The sequence below is a fragment of the Temnothorax nylanderi genome, unplaced genomic scaffold, assembly GCF_030848795.1.
Source record: "Temnothorax nylanderi isolate EJ_2023f unplaced genomic scaffold, tnyl_v1.0 TNYL_tig0737_pilon, whole genome shotgun sequence".
In the NCBI taxonomy this organism is placed as follows: Eukaryota; Metazoa; Arthropoda; class Insecta; order Hymenoptera; family Formicidae; genus Temnothorax; species Temnothorax nylanderi.
In genome coordinates this window covers 17765-33548 of record NW_027249799.1, presented here as the reverse complement: position 1 = coordinate 33548, position 15784 = coordinate 17765, and the positions used below count along the sequence as shown (strand labels likewise).

Sequence of the window (15784 nt, the reverse complement as noted above, 5' to 3'; positions counted from 1 at the left end):
GTCGATCAATAATCAGATAATTAACATTACGTATATATTTGTATTCCTAAAATCAATATCATCAATTTAATGAGTTTATATTTCCAATGCGAGCATGTTTAAAATTATATTGCTCGTATATCTTCTATACGAAGCAACACTGTAGATACGCTAAGCTGACGATAGCTATTTTGTTCAGAATAGATTTTTTGATCGTTCGAGCGAGCACGTGCTGCTCAAAGTTTTCATTTTTGCTCGTTCGCTATGATGCAACGAGAAGCAAGAGTATTTGCACACTTTTAATTTCGTTAAATCTTTTGAGAGTTCCTTTCTTGGCGCGGAAGAATCTTCGGCGTTTATCCACATCCACCGACATATTATCCTCTTAAAAATTTCATCTGCATACGCGATCGTGAAAAAAAATCATGTAAAATTATGTAAAATTATGATTGTACATGATTTTATCATGTAAAATCATGGTTTACATCGGAAATTAACGAAGGAAAATATGCAAGTAGCAAAAAAATTAGAATTTCTCAGCCTTAAACACCGCTTTTAAAAAAGTTATCTTGTCAAGCATTACTTTTATTTTTTTCAGTACATCAGAAAATTTACAAGAAATTGCCATATTAAATAAAAATAACCAATGGGAAACTATTAGTTTTGTTTCCGATGAAACTTTGGAAACTATTCAGATGGAAGACTCAACAGTGTAAGTTTTTATATTTCTAATATAAAGTAGGGTAGAACTATTTTAAGTTTGTTAAGAAAAAAATTTTCAAGATGTCTAAAAATTTTGAAAAAGTTTGCATATACTTTTTATATTTTTGTTTAAACACCTGTTAATTATTATAAAACTATTATTAATAGTTTTTATTATAAAATTAATTATATATAATAATGTAACAATTTTGTGATTTATTAAAACAGTGGGGCTATTTGGGTCACTTTGTTTTTTTAAATATAATTATTTAAATTAGGTCATAAAATACTTAATAAGAATAAATTATAAATTACTTCTAAACATTTAATTGCAAAAGTTCAATAATTATCATTAAAATGATATCAAAATATCAACATTGAAATTCTGACTGTAGAGCTATACGTAATACGGCATTATTTTTTTCAACAAAAGAATTGTTTTGTCTTTTTCGTTTTAGAGGCTTTTCACCTTTAATTACAGTTTTTTTTCAATACTATTATTTGTTAAATAGACACATTATGTATAAATAATGTATAATATAAAAGTTTTTGGTTTGACCCAAAAAGCTCTGACTCAAACAGCTCCATCTTATCGTATTCATTATATACGTATATATTCCTATATAAATTTATTTATTTATTTTTATTTTTATTTTTGTATTCAAAATTTATTTGTATTTATTTATATTTATTTAACTATTTATATTTAATATAAAAAATAAAATACTCATGTATCCTATGTCATATGTTAATAGTTGTAAAAACTTCAAAATTTGAAATCTTTTTATTTAATGTGTTAATTAAAAAATAAAAAAAATTACTTAAAACTATTTTAGAGAGTTGGTCGGATTTGTAGACGAAATTGAAGGCCCTAAAATCAGTTGGGAAAGGTCAACACTATACGTTATTAAAATTTGTTTTAAACAACAATAGTCGTCACAGAATTCAATGTGTGGCATGGAATGAACAAGCTGAAAGAATAAAACACCATTTACAACCAAACAGAGTAATTACTTATTTACACGGTTGAAAAATTTGTGTTAAATTCAACATAAATCACTTGTTCCAAATGGTCCACTTAAATTTTTGTGTTAATTTAACATAATATATAAATATGTTAAATGGTATCATTGATAATACTATGTTAATATTTTAACAAAAAAGAAATATAATTTTAATCATAATTTAAAATTAATTGTGTGTATATAATTAACATAACTTTATGATAAATTAAATATAAGAAATGTTTTCTTTACATATTTTATAACACTATTTAATTATCTTTTACATTATCAACATTTTTTTTCTATAAATTTTAACACATTTAATAAATATGTGTAAATTATTATTTTAATGTAGGGGAGACCGGGGCAAACTTGACACTAGGCTTTTTGCCCATTTAAATCTATCGTAGAAACTTGCCTTTCTTATTGTAAATGCGTCTTTATGTGCCAGTATTATCAATGGAATTTAGTGACATTCTGTGTTATGGTGTAATTTTTAGCACGACATAAGCGTTTTTGATGGTGAAAAGTAATTTTTCTGATCTCTCGAAAATTTATACTCTTTCATCGAGATTTACTCTTGCGAATCTACCGGTATGTGATTTTGATGGGAAATTCGATTCTTTATACGAATCCAATAATAGTTTTTGCATATTTTCAAAATTTTTATGTTTTTGGAGTGACAAAAGTGAAAAACGACGTTCGGGGCAAAGTCGACGAGGCAAAGTTGACACGCCGTTTCATCGACTCCCAATAACAAACGATGCTTGTCATACAGCCATATGACCCATGACAAATGTATGCGCACGTCTGATCGCGAATTTACTTGCATAAATTGTTTTTCAGACATGAGTTTAGATGAAAATCATTGTAAGTTCAACAATTTTTGTTTTTATTATTTCCAATAATTGTTTTACTTAATTCCAAATTTTTGTACTTTTTAAATACATGATAAACAATGTATTTTTAGTTTCAGACAATAAAAAATAAGTTCTAGATCAAATTGTGTTAATCAGGCAAAGTGTCGAATTTACCCCAGCATTTTTCAATTTTAAAAATTTGTTTTCGCGTCACTTTTCCTTTCCTGGGGGCAAAATTAAGCGACAAACGGCAAAACTTCCTTAAGCAATTTTGTACCTAAAGGAAAACTTTTTAAATGTGTACTATTAAATTTGTTTAAAAATTTTAATTAATTGTTAAAAATTGCCTTCGAAAAAAAGTGTCGAGTTAGCCCTGGACTCTCCTATTTTTGAAATTATCATAATAATTTTACATTTTATATTTATTAAGTTCAGTTAACTTTAAGTTTTTATTAAGTTAGTTTGTTTTTTAGATTATTCATATAACAAACTACCATATATAACAACTTAATAAAGTTAATTAGTTTTTTAGATTATTTATATAGCAAATATATGTTAAATTTACATGTAAATAATTACATCTAAAAATGTTAACAAGAATGTAAGTGGACCGTTTCCAACATAGAGTTTTACATAAAATGTTTTACTGTGTACTACCTATTACTTATATTATTATCCTATGTTATTACTTACTTTATACTGTAGCTTGTATTATTACTATATATTATTATTATTGATAAATAACTATTATATACATTTTAATTTTACGTGTTTACATCTTTAAATCATATTTAATATAAAACAAAGAAAGAGAGAGAGAGAGAGAGAGAGAGAGAGAGAGAGAGAGAGAGAGAGAGAGAGAGAGAGAGAGAGAGAGAGAGAGAGAGAGAGAGAGAGAGAAAGAGAGAAAGAGAGAAAGAGAGAAAGAGAGAAAGAGAGAAAGAGAGTAAGAGGGAGAGATTGATTGATTGATTGAGCTTTATTAGCCTTCTCGGTTATTTTTTACATAAAATATCCTTACATTAACTCCTCTACATGAAGTACAATTGGTACAATAAATTCTTTTAACATTTGTTTGAATGGTTCAATTCTTTTTCATTGCTTAATTTCTATCGGTAGGGCGTTATACATATTTAAACCTTCATAAAACAGACTCTTTTGCCCGCTTTTCGTTCTACGAAATTGTATTGCAATACTCCCGGTCTGTCTTGTTTGCCGTCCACTCATATCCCCTACTATTTCTATCCTACTACTTAAATGTTTAGGCATTATGCCTCTTACTATCTTAAAAATAAAAATGCACACATTGTACATTAGCCTCTGTCTTACATTCATGAAGGATATGCAGCATCAATTCTACTTTTGTATATCGCGAGCATTGTAATATGACTCTCATGACATGGTTTTGTGCCACTTGCAGTCGATTCAGTTGCGTCTTACCAATGCCTACTAACATCGTTGCGCAATATTCAAGATGCAGAGAGGGAGAGAGGGAGAGAGGGAGAGAGGGAGAGAGAGAGGGGGAGAGAGAGAGGGAGAGAGAGAGAGAGAGAGGGAGAGAGAGGAGAGAGAGAGAGAGAGAGAGAGAGAGAGAGAGAGAGAGAGAGAGAGAGAGAGAGAGAGAGAGAGAGAGAGAGAGAGAGAGAGAGAGAGAGAGAGAATTAAATAACAATAATTATTTTTGTAAAAAATTTTAAGAAATTAATTAATTAATAACATTTTAATATTTACAATATTTTATATATTTATAGTTTTTTAACATTTACATATATTTCTATATTTTTTAGATTATTCATATAGACGGAGCTAAAGCCAAAATACCAAAAATGAATAATTTTAATCAAGGTTCTTTACCTTTTGAATTAATTATAATGTCCAATACAATGATAAATAACCTGGGCGTATTTAATATAAAGAAAAATATTCAGATTGTACAAACTTTCATAATTGAATTGCCGAATATCCCAGAATATTTAAATCAGTGTATTCGTAAGTATTAACATAATGTTTATAAATCATACATCACATTACATTTTTAAAAAGAGTACACAAAATTAGGAAAGTTTTGTGGTACAAAACTAATCGTTATGAATTTGATGCAAACATAGTATAAGATAAAATATGAAAAAATCTAATCAAAATCGAATGATTAAATGAGTGAAGTCTGGTCAAAAACTAAAAAAAATAGGTTATGTGACGGCATGTTTATTTGCTATTCAAATAATCTCATTTTAGCAAGAATATTGTTATTTAATAATCTATCTTTATATTTTATCTTACTATGTCTGTGTCAAATTTCATAATTTATTAGTTTTATATAATAAAATTTTCCTAATTTTGTATAGGAGAGACCAGGACTAACTCGACACCGGAGCAAACTTGACACTAGGCTTTTTGCCCATTTAAATCTATCGTAGAAACTTGCCTTTCTTACTGTAAATGCGTCTTTATGTGTCAATATTATCAACGGAATTTAGTGACATTCTGAGTTATGGTGTAATTTTTAGCGCGACATAAGCGTTTTTGATGGTGAAAAGTAATTTTTTTGATTTCTCGAAAATTTCTACTCTTTCATCGAGCTTTACTCTTGTGAATCTACCGGTATGTGATTTTGATGGGAAATTCGATTCTCTATACGAATCCAATAATAGTTTTTACATATTTTTAAAATTTTTATGTTTTTAGAGTGACAAAAGTGAAAAACGACGTTCGGGGCAAACTCGACGGACAAAGTTAACACGCCGTTTCATCGGCTCCCAATAACAAATGATGCTTGTCATGCAGCCATATGACCAATGATAAATGTATGCGCACGTCTGATCGTGAATTTACTTACATAAATTGTTTTTCACACAGACATGAGTTTAGATGAAAATCAATAAAAGTTCAACAATTTTTGTTCTTATTATTTCCAATAATTGTTTTACTTAATTCCGAATTTTTGTACTTTCTAAATATATGATAAACAATGTATTTTTAGTTTTAGACAATAAAAAATAAGTTTCAGATCAAATTGTGTCGATCAGGCAAAGTGTCGAGTTTACCCTGGCATTTTTCAATTTGAAAATTTGTCTTCGCGTCACTTTTTTTTCCTGGGGGCAAAATTAAGCGACAAACGGCAAAACTTTCTTAAGCAATTTTGTACCTGAAAGAACACTCTTTAAATGTGTACCATTAAATTTGCTTGAAAATTTTAATTAATTGTTGAAAATTGCCTTCGAAAAAAAGTGTCGAGTTAGCCCCAATCTCCCCTATTCCTTTTCTGATAACAAACTCAATTTACTTTATATCATATTAGTATATATTAAAAATTAATAAATATAAAGTGTTTATATATGTATATACATATATATAATATACAAAGTATTTATAAAACATTTACAATAACATGATATAAAATTTTTAATGTAAAAATAATTAATCGATATTTTACTAAACAGTATAACGATATGTTTATATACTTAATCTTTTAAAATTTTTTAATGCTTTCATATCTGAATAAATATTTACATATAAATGATTTATATATAGCAAATTTTAAGTGCATTAATTCAATATAATATTAACATAACTGACTTTATTACGATACATTACATTTAAATATTTGTGTAATGTAATTCAATAATGTATTTAATAAATTATTCATTAAAAACTTGCATAAATTATTTATTTTTAATTTATTTAAAATCAATATATTATATTTTTTTAATAATTTTTATTTTTTATATTTAAGGTACGTAAAATACGTTTTGTGAGAAATATTATCATTTTGTTTTTTGATGGTCAAACTGGTTAAGGGGATGCTGGACTGACGGTCGAACTTCCTCGATATTGATAATGTCAACATTTCTAATTTTGTTTTCTCTATATCTGTCTTTGTCTAACGAATGACATCTGTCCTTGTTCGATTGCTGCGCCATCTCTCGCAAGATGGCCTGCGTGTATATTTTTGTGGAAAATATACACGATTTCTTCAAAGCTCTAATTTTTTTTACAGGCTTTCAATCTCAATTTCAACGGTATACGTTATTGTTTGTGCACGTATTCTGAAGAGTGGGAGCATTTTATTTCGTATATATGACTTATACAACTGTTTATATTAGAAAATATGGTTGTAAGATGACAGCATTTTTATATTTTTTGCAATTATCACTAATTTTTTTATATTCCCACTCTTCATTAGTACCTTATACTTTACTCCTGTAAAAGGATTTTGCGATCTATAAAACCGTTTCAAAGAACGAGCTCTGACTGTTTTTGTCGGTAATTGTCCCCTGTCCAAGATTCCCTTAAGACACTCATATGAATTATAGGGATTAAACTCCAAGTTTGAATCTTGATTAAAATAATATTTTTCACAATAAATTCTTTAAATTTGGCCAGAAATGTTAAATAATAAATTATTACTTAAATTATCTTTTAGGTGTAAAGGGTTTCGTAAAAACTTTGTTTAATTCGAATAAAATATATGGGTATGGTTCTATTACGGATGGAACATATAAATTAGAAATTCAAATTACTAATTATGAAAAAGAAGCTGACGTTGAAAAAGGAGAAGAAATAGAAGTCAAGGGTTATGTAAAAATTACAAGTTAGTGAGATATGAGTTAAATTTTGAAAACTATTTATATTTATTTTTCTTATTGTTAGTAACATTACAAATTTATTTTACACAGATGATATTTTGTATCTTGAGGTAGCAAGTACATCTGATATAAAATTATTAAAAGGAAAAACATTATCATTTGCTGACTGCCTAAAAGGTACAAAACCTATCAAAAGAAATTTAAAAATTGATTCTGGGATACCAAACAAAACTTCTCGCATATAAGTTATTATATAATTCAGCGAAATATACAAAATATTCATACGTAAGTTGTTAAATTTACTTTTATATACATATGTATTGTATATACTAAAATATCAATAAAAACAATTATTATACTTAAAAAATAATGCTTAACTAATGCTAAACTTAAAAAATATACTTAAAAAATAATAAATAAAAGTATAATAAATTTTATCAAATCAGAAAGTTTTTATTTAACTTCTTAATTTTTCACCTTTTTAGGTATAAAACTTGTTCAACTTCAAGAGTTATGTTGCGAGTTGTGATGCTTATTGAAGCTAACATAATAAAAAAATTTAATTAAATTATTATAACATTATTGTAACAATTTGATTATAACGATAAAATATTGTTATACTATTGTAAACTTTAAATATGTTGTGTTAATGTGTTTAATTTGTGAATTTATTAATAAATATTAAATGATAAATATTATTGTAAATTTATTTAAATATATATATATATATATATATATGTACTTTGATCAAGAACAAATAATGGAAGAGGTCGTATTCTGGTTATAAGAATGGAGGATTGAGTTGAAAGAGAACAAAGATGGAGAGAAAGGATACAAAGTACGAGAGTAGAAGGGATGAGACAAGGAATAAGAAGTATGTGAGGGTAGGAATGTGATGCTGGGTGGTTTAGAGAGTAAGCGAGTTTGTTTGGGGGCAATTTATGGAGGAAATCGGATAATTTGGTTAGAATTTGGCTCTAGAGGGATAGAAGGAGCGAGTTTGGTGATAAGGTTGTGTTTCAGAAGGAGGAAGGAAAGGTAGGGATGAAAGGGAGAGGAGAAGAGAAGCGAGGAAAGTCTCTGCAAGATAGGTAGGTAATTAGATATTAGTACAAAATTACCTTATCAAAAAAAGGTAAAAAAAGGTGCCAAGTACACGCGCAATGTTATTTGATAGATTTTTAATCATCTGTGTAAGTTGCAATTTTGACGCAATAAACTCTATGTTAATCATAAATATTTTTTTTATCATAATCGAAACAATTTTCTTTTAAGAATAGAAAGTCTTAACAATATACTTAACTTTAATTGCAATAAAACTTCTTTAATACATTGCATATTGTAAAATAGTTCTTTTTTTATTTTTATTGCAAATTTCTCAAAAGTGTGATGTAATAGAACAATTTGACAAACGGGATCGTATATAGCATCCAAAAAGTTACAAAAAAGATTATTTTCATTCTTGTGTTAAAAAAAAAATTTTTTTTTGTTAAACAGTGAATTTATGATAATATTTTATAGTTTATTTTGTCAAGTTAATTTTAACATAAAATATAAATATTTCAAATATATTATCTATTTTTTGATAATCGTATATGAAAGAAAAATGAATTAATTGATGAAAAGAAAATACATTTTTAATAAAAATATATAATTGCATATTGTAAATTGCATAATTATTTGAAAAAATATTTATCAAAAGGACCACTAAAGATTATTTTCTCAGGTTTTGTCAAGCTTGAAATATGTTATACCCAATCAGCAGACAATATTTTTAAAATGTTTTTTAAATATTTTTTTTTTCAGTATTTATACGTTGTTACAGTTTATTGTACAAATAATATTTATTTAATGTTTATTAAATGTTTATTTTACATTAATTATTAATTTAAAATAATGATTTTAAAAAAATATTTATTTAACGTTTATTTAATATTTAGGTCACATTATTTCACATTTATTCAACATTTATTTAATATTTATTTTACATTAATTATTTATTTAAAAAAATATTTTTAAAAAATATTTATTTAACGTTTATTGATTAATATTTATGTCATATTAATTATTCGTTTACAATAATAATTTTTTAAAACATTTATTTCACATTTATTCAACTTTAATTTAATATTTATTTTACATTATTTATTCATTTAAAATAATGATTTTAAAAAAATATTTATTTAACGTTTATTTAATATTTATGTCACATTAATTATTTGTTTGCAATAATATTTTTTAAAAACATTTATTTCACATTTATTCAACATCTATTTAATATTTATTTTACATTAATTATTTATTTAAAAAAATAATTTTAAAAAATATTTAACGTTTATTGATAAATATTTATGTCATATTAATTATTTGTTTACAATAATAATTTTTAAAAACATTTATTTCACAAATATTCAACTTTAATTTAATATTTATTTTACATTATTTATTTATTTAAAATAATGGCTTAAAAATAAAAATATCATTATTATATACATTATAACATGCACTAATAAATTCTAACACGGTTATTATTTGTACGATTAATTGTGTAATTATTTGTGAGAAATTTTATATGCAAATTTCTTGCGAATGCTTGAGCGAGTTAAACGGAGTCTACAAATTAAATACGCCGCAAGTCTCAGAGTCGCAGGAACGGTCGTAAAACAGAAATTGACCAATCACAGTCGAACGCTTTTAACTGTTATATTAATTGGTCAATTTTTTTCTTACGACCGTTTCTGCAACTCTGAGATTTGCATCAAACCGCTCAGTAGAAATCGAATGTGATTGGTTCTTATTATACTTTTAGAACCAACAAATCAACGTAGTGTGTGTTGATAAGACGACAACTCAGCAGTCGTTCTGCTGAATTATTGTAGACCCCGCATTAATTACGGCTCTTATTATAGGGCCTATGTGCAATATAAAGGCCTTGGCACATAGAGAAACTTAAGCAGTAAGACGTAAGCAGTAAGGAAATCAACGGTACTAATTCGCTACCGCTTAAGTTCTTGACTGTGATTGGCTGATTTGCTTACTGTTTCAGTTTTACTGCTTAAGTTTTTTTATGTGCCACGGCCTTTATACTGCACACTACAGGACTACACAATAACACAATAAAGTGACAATTAAAGCGGTGACCAATCACCGTTTTCATTTTTTCGGAAGTATTAGGCTGCTTTCGAAAACGTCACCCGAGTGCACACGAGTATACTCTCTTCTCTTTCTAATTCACTGAGTTAAAAGGAAAAGGAAGTATACCCGAGAATTTCTGTTTTGGAAACGAATTTTCCTCATTGGACCATCGGCTACGTTCCGACATACGACTCATTGTAGATCGGGCCTAATAGCGTCGTATGTATGTACATACATACGTCGGTTCAGCGCGCTTGATTGGTAGCTTAAATTGCGACAACGTGCGACGTGCTTATGTTCTGTGGACGTGACGTGTTTGCGGTTTGCGCGTGTCAAGCAGATTACTAATAAAGCGTGCGGATATATAGCAATTAATAGCAACCATAGCAACTTTGTTCCCATTATTTGTGCGCCGGTAGGTTTGTAATATAATAAAGTTCTACAGTTTAAGAGCCAATTTCTTCACCGTTGGATAACTCTATCTTTCGAATAACCTCACTCTTCATCTCTTTCTAACTGCTCCCTTAGAAAAAGATGAAGAGTGAGGTTAACCGAAGGATAGAGTTATCCGACGGTGAAGAAATTGGCCATAATTCTAACATCATTATTGCCCTCCCGCAAAGACTTCTCGCATAACTATTAAATTTCTTACAGCAACGTATGCGCGCACTGTTGAATGCACATGGTGAGCCGCGGAATACCGCGGAATTAAACGACGACTCGATCTGATCGCCGACCCACGTTCCACACCAACCGTAGCATCGTATTTCATGTACCGCTGCATGAAATCAGGAAGAATTAAAATTACTACTATCTTTAACTATTGACTTATCGAGAAGATCCGAAGAAAAATAAAACGGCCGTTAATACGATTAATTTGATGCAATCGTGCATACGGAGAAGCTTATAGGTATAGAAAATTTTATTCCACAATTGATCCGGATGCTACAGTTGATTAGAAATTAATTTTGATAAGTGAGAGGAGAAACTTAAGTGATAAGCTATTAAATAAAGAATTTTTTTAATTTTACATTAAGTAGAAATATTATGATGAGAAGAACATTGCACATTTCTAATTTAATTATTTTAATTGTATCCTACATGACTTTTTATTCATTTGCGAAAAATATATGTACGCTTATTAAATGAAAAAAAAATTAACCGTCTTGGAAAGACTCGCGACAGGCGTACGGATATAGCAATTTTGTTTTGCTTGTTCACGTTCAACAGCATCACGATCTCGGTTGAAACATAATGACTTGGCCAAGCGCCGCGTGTAATCCGGCAGAACCAAGAATTGGTGCGGTCATTTCCAAGTCGTTGATACGAGATGAGCGGCGGTAATGCCGACTTAATGCGATTAAACGAGTCCATCACTACACGGAAAAAAATATTACACTAAGAATTAATTATTCCAAAACTCATTTATCTTACTATTTCTTATATAATATTATGTACTGATGTGCAATTTCATTATTTTTATATCGTATTATTGAACTTAATACACCATCCCAAGGAGAACAGAAAAATCAAAATGTCTGTTTGACATATATGTCGACCAAATTTACGTTACTTTTTATTTTTAAAATTTTTTAAATCAAGTTTATCAATTTGATTTTCTATTCTCCTTGGAATGTATTGTTTTTGGAATCTCGATAATAATTTTTTTTAAGCACAAATAAAAACAGCATGGTCCATTAGACGGTCATAGCAAGATCTTACAAGGGGACCTTTAGGCTAACGGATTTTTTTTTGTACTTACTGTACTTGAAGGTCATCACCCAGACAACAATTTTCCAAAGCATTAAGACGCGCTTTTCAGAAAAACTCGAGATAATCGACTTTGAAGAATTCCGAGCGCGCTATGTACACAGAATTTTAATTTTAATGTAAAATTTATTAATTCATGCTAATTAACAGATATTTAATCATTGTTTTTAATGAAAAACTTACATCTTCTTATTTTGAATTGCTTGAAAAATCGTATTTTATGTTTAAGTAATTTTGAAATTAGAATATTTATAATAAATTGAAATTTTGGCACAAAAAATGAAAAACGTCAAGTAGGAAATAAAATACTTTTATATCCCCTTGTTAGTGCAAAAATATTATTTCTTATGTGATTTTTAAATAAATTTTTTGATTCTTTGAAGTGTACGCGCTGTTACTTTTGGTCTCAACGCAGCATCAATTTAATGTGTGATATTACTCATCTGATTCAATTTAAGAGCTGTGTTGAGACTGATAGTATAACCGCGTACAGTTCAAAGAATTACAAAATATATTTAAAAATTACACATGAAACATTATTTCAGCATAAAGGCTTTGCTATGACCGTTTATGGACCTTGCTCGATTTTCAATTACGTTATACAAATAGCGGTCTTATTGTCAATGCCTTAAAATACAAGTTAATGTGTTTTTTTTCTTATATGTAATTTATTTTGTTATACATTATGTATACAATGTGTACAATATGAACAAAAAATAATATTTTGTAATAAAAAATCAAATATAACATAAATTTTTAAAATTATTAAAAAAAACCTTTTAATGTAAATGTTTCCCAAATATTAAAAAAACATTTTTTTAAATGTTAAAACAAACGTTTATTAAACGTTAAAATAATATTTTTCTAAACGTTAAAATAACATTTTTTAAACGTTAAAATAATATTATTTTAAACGTTAAAAAAAATAATTAAGTAATTTTTAACTCGACTTAACTGGCAATATATAATGTCTTTTTGAAATGAACATAGAAACACCGTGAGCCAACTTAGTTTGTCGGATTCACACAGCACTTTTTCAGATCACATTGAGACATTATTAATTTCAATCAAGGATTTTGGTCAGTTGATGTAATTTCTAAGTTAAATAGTTTAATTTTTTATTGCGAAAAAAATGTTACCCCAGCCAGGGTTTGAACCTGGAACGTCCCGTATACCGTGCGAATGTTGTACCAATTCGACCATGCTTGGTTTTCTCGCTGCGCTTACTTCATTTGCAGCTGTCATCGTATATTTTGACAGTTGTGTGTATCAAGAAATTAATAGTGTAATAGTAATAGCATAATGTTAAAGCTAAATAGCGCGCGCGAAGCGCGCGTCTGTGGTGCTAGTCTATAATAAAAAAAGTCATGGAGACGCGAGAAGTTGTTGTTTGGAGTCGAATATCTCGCACGTAGTGTTGCCGCTTTTCCGTGCCGGTGATTGGCCGGTCGAAGCCGGGCGATCGAGATTGCGGCGAGATTGAATAATATGTTGTGACGGAATGATAGTTCGTGTCATGTGAGATTAGTAGTGATAGTTTTCAAATTTATTGTTTATTATTAATGTGGTGTGAAAGATAATGCGTGAGATCGGTGTAAGAAGGTAAAACGTGTATCGATATCATCAGTTAGTACGAATGACGCTAATATTGCGATTTAGTGCGATGCGATAGTGCGAACTGTCACGGTTCGTGTCGAGTGAGGTTAATGTGGTTCTAAATTGTCTATTGTCTATTTGTCTTTTTATATTATATATATATGTTGCAGTGTGTAATATGTTCCGTTTAACCAGCGGGAGAGGGAGAGAGAGAGAGAGAGAGAGGTCCTATTAAACTTTTATTGTCTTAGCATTGCGATGCTAGGTATCGCGTTGCTTGAGAATTTGAGAGAGAGAGAGAGACAGAGAGACAGAGAGACAGAGAGAGAGAGAGAGAGAGAGAGAGAGAGAGAGAGAGAGGAGAGAGAGAGAGAGAGAGAGAGAGAGAGAGAGAGAGAGAGAGAGAGAGAGAGAGAGAGAGAGAGAGAGAGAGAGAGTTTGGTTTTTTCTTTGAAGGGTAAAGTGCCTTTAACGTTGCATCGAAAACTTCGTTTATTAGGTAAGTTGGTAACGAAAGGTATATTTGCTTCATATATGCTATGTTTCAATATTTATTGCTTTTATTAAATATCTAAAGTACACGTAATAGTAATTATAGATTTTAATATGGATAATAATTATTGAAACATAGCCACATTTAATCTTGCAATCTTATATTTCATATGTAAGTAGGTGTAAATAATAATTTTTATGTTATTTTGCAGTATATTGTATCACGTTTAGCTAACGAGACAATTCTTACATAGTACAGATGTAATATTGAGTAAGTTCAGTAATAAGAAGAAAAAGAGAGTGGGTAGAAGTTTCATTTCTCTCGAAAGGTTGAGGTAAAGCAGTATACATATTATTATTTACATCAATTTACATATGACATTAGATTATAAGGTTAAGTATGACTGTGTTTGATATTCATTTTTTGTACTGAAAATATATAATTATTCTTACATACACTTTAGATTTTAATACGAGCAATGGATACTGAAATGCAGTAAATTCTATGAAGTTAATTTTTAACTCAATTAACCTTTTCTCATTGCAGTAATTACATAATTTTAAAAACAGAGAAAGAGGGAAGTTTTGTCCTTTTCTTAGAAAATCCAGATGCTTTGAACGCTGCAGAAAGAATAATGCATACGTTATACATATAAGCATATACAGTATTTGAGGATATTGAAGATTGACTTTACACAATCTGAAAAACGCATTAAATTGGCCAGCATTTTCGTCACTATTGTCTATTATGGCAAGCAATACATTCCATGTATGGATGCTTGGGGCCGATGCATTGTCGATTTTACGCTAAAGGTCTCGCCCAGGGCCGACAAACTCAATATATGATAGGCACGGACATTGGAACCAACTAGCGCCACCCGTAGACATGGGGGTCAAACAAATTTAATGGCGTCGTATAGCGCCGGTTTTCTAATTATCTTAGACCCATTCTTTTTAGCTGAACTTTTTGCACGGTTTATCTTTTCTCTTTTTTTTTTCACGTTGGAGAAAAACAGAAAAGATAAACTGTGCAAGAAGTTCAGCTAAATAAAACGGGATCTCTTATATCTTAAAAGATGCGTTATTCTTTGACAGATGTACCGCCCCAGTCAAACTCCCCGCCTGGCAGTGTCCTCGAATCGGATCACGCGGGAGTATTAACGGCGATCGGCCGCGAGGCCTCACGCCACTCTGACACGCTTGGCTCTAGAACACCGTGACCGCCGGGGCACGAAGCCCTCGGGGCACGCGCTCCGCCTAACCGAGTAAGTAAGGAAACGATGAAAGTAGTGGTATTTCACTTATATCTTAAAAGAGATCCCGTTTTATTTAGCTGAACTTCTTGCACAGTTTATCTTTTCTGTTTTTCTCCAACGTGAAAAGAAAAAGAGAAAAGATAAACCGTGCAAGAAGTTCAGCTAAAAATATATAAAAAGCTTAAAAAATATATAAAAAGGTTACGAAATTAAGAAACGCATATTAATGAAATAAAATGTCAATTTATTTTATTGTAATTAATGGAAAATTACAATCTATAAACATAAATATTCCATAAATATAACATAAACTGTTAAAATACATATAATAATGTAATATGACAAAATAATAAGAGAACTTGTGAATTAATATAACATCTTGTGAATATAAAACCTGTAATTAG

At 29.0% G+C, this 15784-nt stretch overlaps 1 long non-coding RNA gene across 1 annotated transcript; it reads left to right on the top strand.

Annotated features, from left to right (window-relative positions):
• Positions 1 to 10560: 10560 nt before the first annotated feature.
• LOC139785100 (uncharacterized) lies at positions 10561 to 11686 on the top strand. Its single transcript, XR_011721807.1, has 2 exons — positions 10561 to 10681; positions 10921 to 11686. It is a non-coding gene; the product is annotated as an uncharacterized lncRNA (long non-coding RNA).
• The last annotated feature ends 4098 nt before the right edge of the window (positions 11687 to 15784 follow it).